The sequence below is a fragment of the Bidens hawaiensis genome, unplaced genomic scaffold (assembly GCF_021521415.1).
Source record: "Bidens hawaiensis isolate Kalapana, Puna unplaced genomic scaffold, B.hawaiensis_p1.1 tig00004525_1, whole genome shotgun sequence".
NCBI lineage: Eukaryota > Viridiplantae > Streptophyta > Magnoliopsida > Asterales > Asteraceae > Bidens > Bidens hawaiensis.
In genome coordinates this window covers 1,589,637-1,595,479 of record NW_027491273.1, presented here as the reverse complement: position 1 = coordinate 1,595,479, position 5,843 = coordinate 1,589,637, and the positions used below count along the sequence as shown (strand labels likewise).

The 5,843-nt window shown below is 35.0% G+C and overlaps 2 pseudogenes across 1 annotated transcript; one reads left to right on the top strand and one right to left on the bottom strand.

Moving 5' to 3' along the window:
- The first annotated feature begins 280 nt into the window (after positions 1–280).
- LOC143626824 (calcium-dependent protein kinase 26-like) lies at positions 281–3,120 on the top strand (annotated as a pseudogene). Its single transcript, XR_013152494.1, has 7 exons — positions 281–1,084; positions 1,664–1,807; positions 1,895–2,047; positions 2,144–2,259; positions 2,337–2,504; positions 2,573–2,797; positions 2,904–3,120. The product of XR_013152494.1 is annotated as a calcium-dependent protein kinase 26-like (transcript).
- A 237-nt stretch (positions 3,121–3,357) lies between these two features.
- LOC143626875 (E3 ubiquitin-protein ligase RHF2A-like) lies at positions 3,358–5,354 on the bottom strand (annotated as a pseudogene).
- Positions 5,355–5,843: the final 489 nt, after the last annotated feature.

Here is a 5,843-nt window from a genome sequence, read left to right as displayed (position 1 = left end):
AAAAGATCACAATAATTTTAACAGTGTATATATTTTAAAAGAACATCACTACTCTTTTAAATCAAAACAGGTATAATAACTTGTTTGAAGATATCATATATGTGTGTGTGCATAACTTTTCCAACTGCAATACCGGTCAATCCTGTATATATATATATTATAATAATAATAAACATACATATAGAGAAACATTCAAACACACACAAAAAAAAAAAAAAAAAAAAAACTCCCCTTATTGTTTCTTGTGGTTTGCTTAAATGTTCACAACAACTTGTTCCTGTTAGTAACATCATATTATATTTAGATGGGAAATGCATGTGTAGGATCATGTTACTCAAAAGATGGATTCTTGCAGCTAGTCTCATATCCATACTTATGGTCTCGGTCACCCGAGTTGAACTATCAAGAACCACCACCATCACCTATCCAAAACACGCCTCCTCGGTTAGTGATCATAACGAAAACCGACACTAAACCATCTTCACCGAGCCAAGACGTCAAACAGTCAGAAAAAAATGTATCTTTACAAAAGAAAGCGGGCAACATGAAGAGAAAGTTGAGTGCAGGGTTGCAGGCTGACTCAGTGTTGAAAACGAAACCGGCCATTTAAAACAGTACTATAACTTGGGTCCAAAGTTGGGTCATGGTCAGTTCGGTACGACTTTTATATGCATAGAACGGGCTACTGGTAAAGAATTTGCCTGCAAGTCAATCGCTAAGCGGAAACTGTTAACTAAATGTGATATAGATGATGTTAGGAGGGAAGTTGAAATAATGCATCATTTATCTGGGCACCCGAATGTTGTTTCCATTCAAGGGGCGTATGAGGATTCCGTTGCGGTTCATTTGGTGATGGAACTTTGTGCTGGTGGTGAACTGTTTGATAGAATTACTAAAAAGGGTCATTATTCGGAACGAAAAGCGGCTGAGCTTGTTAGAACTATTGTTGGTGTGATTGAAACTTGTCATTCGTTAGGAGTTATGCATCGGGATCTTAAGCCCGAGAATTTTCTGTTTGTTGATGAAGATGAAGACTCGCCTCTTAAGACTATAGATTTTGGGCTTTCGGTTTTCTTTAAACCAGGTACGTTTTGTTGTATACACGCGTGTCAGTTTGTGAGTTTGTATTTGCATTTTATTTGACATTGTTGTGCATGAAACTGAAATAACTGACCCGTAACTAAAGGGACCAGCACAAGCGACCCGAACTGACCCAACCCAGAAAGGACGGTTTTGGTTTTATGTTTCTTTTTTAAATCAGATTTCTGGTTTGGTTTTGCATTTACTGAAAACCAATAAAAGCTAACCAACTTTTATAACCGGACCCGTAAAAAGAAAAATCCGACTTTTGTTATTGAGTTAATGAATTATAATTTTATTTTGAATATTAAGTAATTATTGGTGTAGCCAAAAAATTTTAGGCCCCAATATGTAATAATCAGTTAGTCATTAATTAATAAAAATATTTAGGCTCAAAGTTTCATGCCCAGATTCATTATTTTGGACAAATTTATTATTATTTTTTTGGCGAAAAAATTTCAACCCAAATGGAAAAAACAAAACCGAACAATTTTCAAAAATCGGACTTTTGGTTTTTGGTTCGGTTTGAGCCAAAACCGACTTATGCGCACCCCTAGTTGATAAATATTGGTACATATTGCAGGGGAAACTTTTACTGATGTGGTTGGAAGTCCATATTATGTGGCGCCCGAAGTGTTGTTAAAAAATTATTGTCCCGAAGCAGATATATGGAGCGCGGGTGTGATTCTTTACATTCTGTTTTGTGGGGTGCCTCCATTTTGGGGTGGTAAGTCTAAAAGAGTATAAAAATGTGGTAAAGATTGTATTTTTTTTAATGGGTCATCAAGATTTACAATCTTTATATTGGTTGCAGAAACTGAGAATGAAATATTTGAAGAGGTTTTGAGGGGTAAACTTGACTTTTCCTCTGATCCATGGCCTAGTATATCAGAAAGTGCTAAAGATTTAGTTAGGAAAATGCTTGTTAGAGACCCGAGTAAGCAGATAACGGCCCATGAAGTTCTTTGTAAGGCCAGTTTGTCACATTTTCATTATTATTATTATTATTATTGTAATTTATTATTATTATTATTTTTTCTGATTCTTGTTTTGATCACTATAGGCCACCCTTGGATTAATGAAGATGGTGTTGCTCCGGACAAGCCTCTTGACTCTGCGGTCTTGAGCCAGCTAACTCAGTTTTCTGCTATGAACAAGCTCAAGAAAATGGCTCTAAGGGTAAACATTTCATAAATAATACGATAATATTACTAAAAATGACAACTTTACCCTTACCCATCTCATGTTCTTGACAGGTCATCGCAGCAAAACTCTCAGAAGAAGAAATCGCGGGATTGAAACAAATGTTTAAGATTATAGATACAGACAATAGTGGTTTTATTACTTTTGAAGAACTTAAGGCTGGACTTAAGCGTTTTGGTTCTAATCTTAACGAGTCTGAGCTTTATGAACTAATGCAGTCTGTAAGTTTTCTTGTATATTATTGATTTTTTTTCTTTGTTGTTTTTAATGTTTTAAAATGAAAATGCAGGCAGATATTGACAATAATGGTACTATCGACTATGAAGAATTTATCGCTGCAACGTTGAATATGAATCAAGTCGATAGGGAAGATTATATGGTTTCCGCCTTTTCATATTTTGACAAAGATGGCAGTGGTTATATCACTCTTGATGAACTCCAACAAGCCTGCAAAGAGTTTGGAGTAAAGGATGTTCATTTAGAAGAAATAATAGAAGAAACTGATCAGAATAATGTATGTTTTTGCTACCAATACATCATTTACATTATTCATTTTGTGTAACACCGTTGAGTCTTTTTTGATGTTTTGTTTTGGCTTCGTTCGCATTGTTGACTTGCAGGATGGTCGTATAGATTATAACGAGTTTGTAGCAATGATGCACGGTGGAAACACAGCGTTGACAAAGAAGCAATTGAGGGATAATTTTAGTGTCGGGTTAAGGGGGCCGGTGCCAGTTTGTTGATATTATTCGTTTTTCGTTGTTTTTCCACATAAGTGTCATAGGTTTTGGTTGATGTATGTATATATCTAAATGTCAGAAATATATAACTATTGAAATTGTGACCAATTTAATTTGGTTGGATTTACTTAAAATATATAACTATTATTTTGTTTTGTGTATGTAAATAACTAGTTATAGATATCGACTGCACGGCTCGTATCACCTAAGCTAGGAAGAAACAAGAGCAATTAGATGATACAAAATGTATTTAATTATTAAGCAACTTATATACCAACAATGTTTAATTAATGGAATAAACCATTAATATTACTTTAATTAATGGAATAAACCATTAATACCTATGAATAACCGAGGTTTCATGTTGACTATTTGACCCGTTGACCGTTCCAGGCGTGGTCAAACGTTGGACTGCGCCTGCTGCCGGTTCAGCAACAGGTTACTCTTGAACTGGACCACTAGAAACTGACACGGTGGCGCCATGTTGACTTTGACTTACTGACACACGGCTCCTTTGACTCATGTGGCGGGCCCTCCTCATGACAGCAGTTGCAGTCGCCAGATGTTGAACGATTCGGTCCTTAAGTTCACTAGTACTAAATTCAACCGGAACCTGAAACGAAAAGTCAAAGTCAAAGTTTTGTTATGGAATAGAATAAACGATATACATTTCGAATCTCAAAATCACCGAGAGTCGGGTGATGAAATATCCTGGAATTTCGGGTCGGGTTATACTGCACCCGTCTCTCTTTCGTTACGGCCTCCAACAGCTTTTGAATGCAAATGCACACACGTGACACGCCAGCACAACAATAAACACACACACTCGATCTGAAAACCTAACAAACGACAAAAAAACATGTAGGACAATTCGAACTTATTTGACACCTATAATAAAAAATGAATCAAACAGTTACATTTTAATATTTCATACAAAATCTTATTTGATTTTCTATTAAAAAATTTATAGTAATGCATTGAAAATGGAACTCATGTTTGCAGCAAGTGACCTAATGGATTAAATTACATCAATAAACATGAATCAAATATTCATATAAATCAAGAAAAAACACAAAAAGTATATGATTACTACCGTTTTCGGCTAATTATCACAAAACTCTTCAAGGCAAATGCTACAAAACTCTTCACAAGATTCTTGTAACCCTCCTTCCACAAAAGCTGCAGGTGAAGCCAGATGCTTGTTTAGACCTACGAAAGCTCGGCTCGTTTCGAGCTCTTTTTCTAAAGCTCGAGCTAGGCTAGTTTGTTATTTTATTAATTAATTCATATACATTATTAAGTATTTTATATATTATAAGAAAAACCTTAAACTAGCCTAAGCTCAGGTCGTGTTTGTGTGTCGTACATTAAACGAGCCAAAGCTCAGCTGTGCAGTGTGAAAGTAATACATAAAAGTCCAAAAGAGTTAAAACTTAAAATAAATTAGGCTTGTTAAGGCTCAACGAGCCTAAATGATCTTCCCATATAAGGCTTGTGCTCGGGCTCGACACCTAAACGAGTTATATTTGAGGCACAAGCTGGATAAAGCTGTGCTCGTTTCGAGTGTGATAATACTGTATATGTTTTTTGTTTGTAAATAATAAAGTTTGCTCAAATACTGAACTATAAAAACATACAATGCGCTTATATCTTTACTTAGAGAGAAAAAAGATTGTTTTTTGAATGTCTTTCTATTGTAATTGGATCCTTTTTGTTTGAAATATAATAATCACCGAATCACATAAAGAGCTATCTACTTCGAGCACGCGCAATAAAATCGCAGACAATAATAAAGTGAAATCCAATCCACGAAATAATTTAGTTTGTGATTGTGACATTACATTTGTTCCTTTGTATCATTTGTTTCTTCATTCATTTATAAATAAAGGAGTGAACTGCGGTTTTCGTTTATGTGGTTTATCCAAATTTGCGGTTTTAGTCCAATAGTTTCAAATTTGTGATTTTCGTCCATGGGTTTCATTTCACTTGCAATTAAACCCGAATTCACTAATCCCGTTAAGTCTGGTCGTTAAACACATCATCGTGTCCTTCACTTGTGGGGTTGTTTTGTCCTTTTTTTTTTCCCAAAATACACCCAACCCCTCATGTGAGGGGGTTTGCGAATTAGGACAGTGGTTTATTTGGGTAGAAAAGAACAAAACTGCCCCTTACATGAAGGACACGCTGATGGTTTAACGACCAGACTTAACGGGATTAGTGAATTAAGATTTAATTGCAAGTGAAATGAAACCACATGGACGAAAATCGCAAATTTAAAACTATTGGACTAAAATCGCAGATTTAGACAAACCACATGAACGAAAACTGCATTGTGCTCTAAATAAAGTTTAAGATTAATAATATTTTGTTAAAAGTATTTATTCCGAGCATAACTCTTTGTGTACTTATTAACAAAGACACAACACATTGATATATGCTAAAGTTAGGTTAATCTGTCTTTCATTTTGAACCTTAACATGGTGCACACGCCTCATCTAGATTTGCTAACCGTAGCATTTTGAACCTTAAACTCGAAAAGTTAACACGTTTGAGTCCATTAATTGTTTGTCAATAATATACACTTTTACTGAGCGATATCACTCTTAATTTTCATGTGAACCTCTTTTATGACCAAAGGTTAACTTCATGAAGAGTATACAAACTACTAACTTTGAAAACTTAACTAGTATCCAAGCTTGTAATCAACATTTTGTATTACCACATTCAACCTTGAACTATATTCAATTGTAAGTAAATGTTGTCATGTTGAGTCCATTGCTTCAAACTAGAGGTGCATAAATCGGGTTTTTCTAATACCCG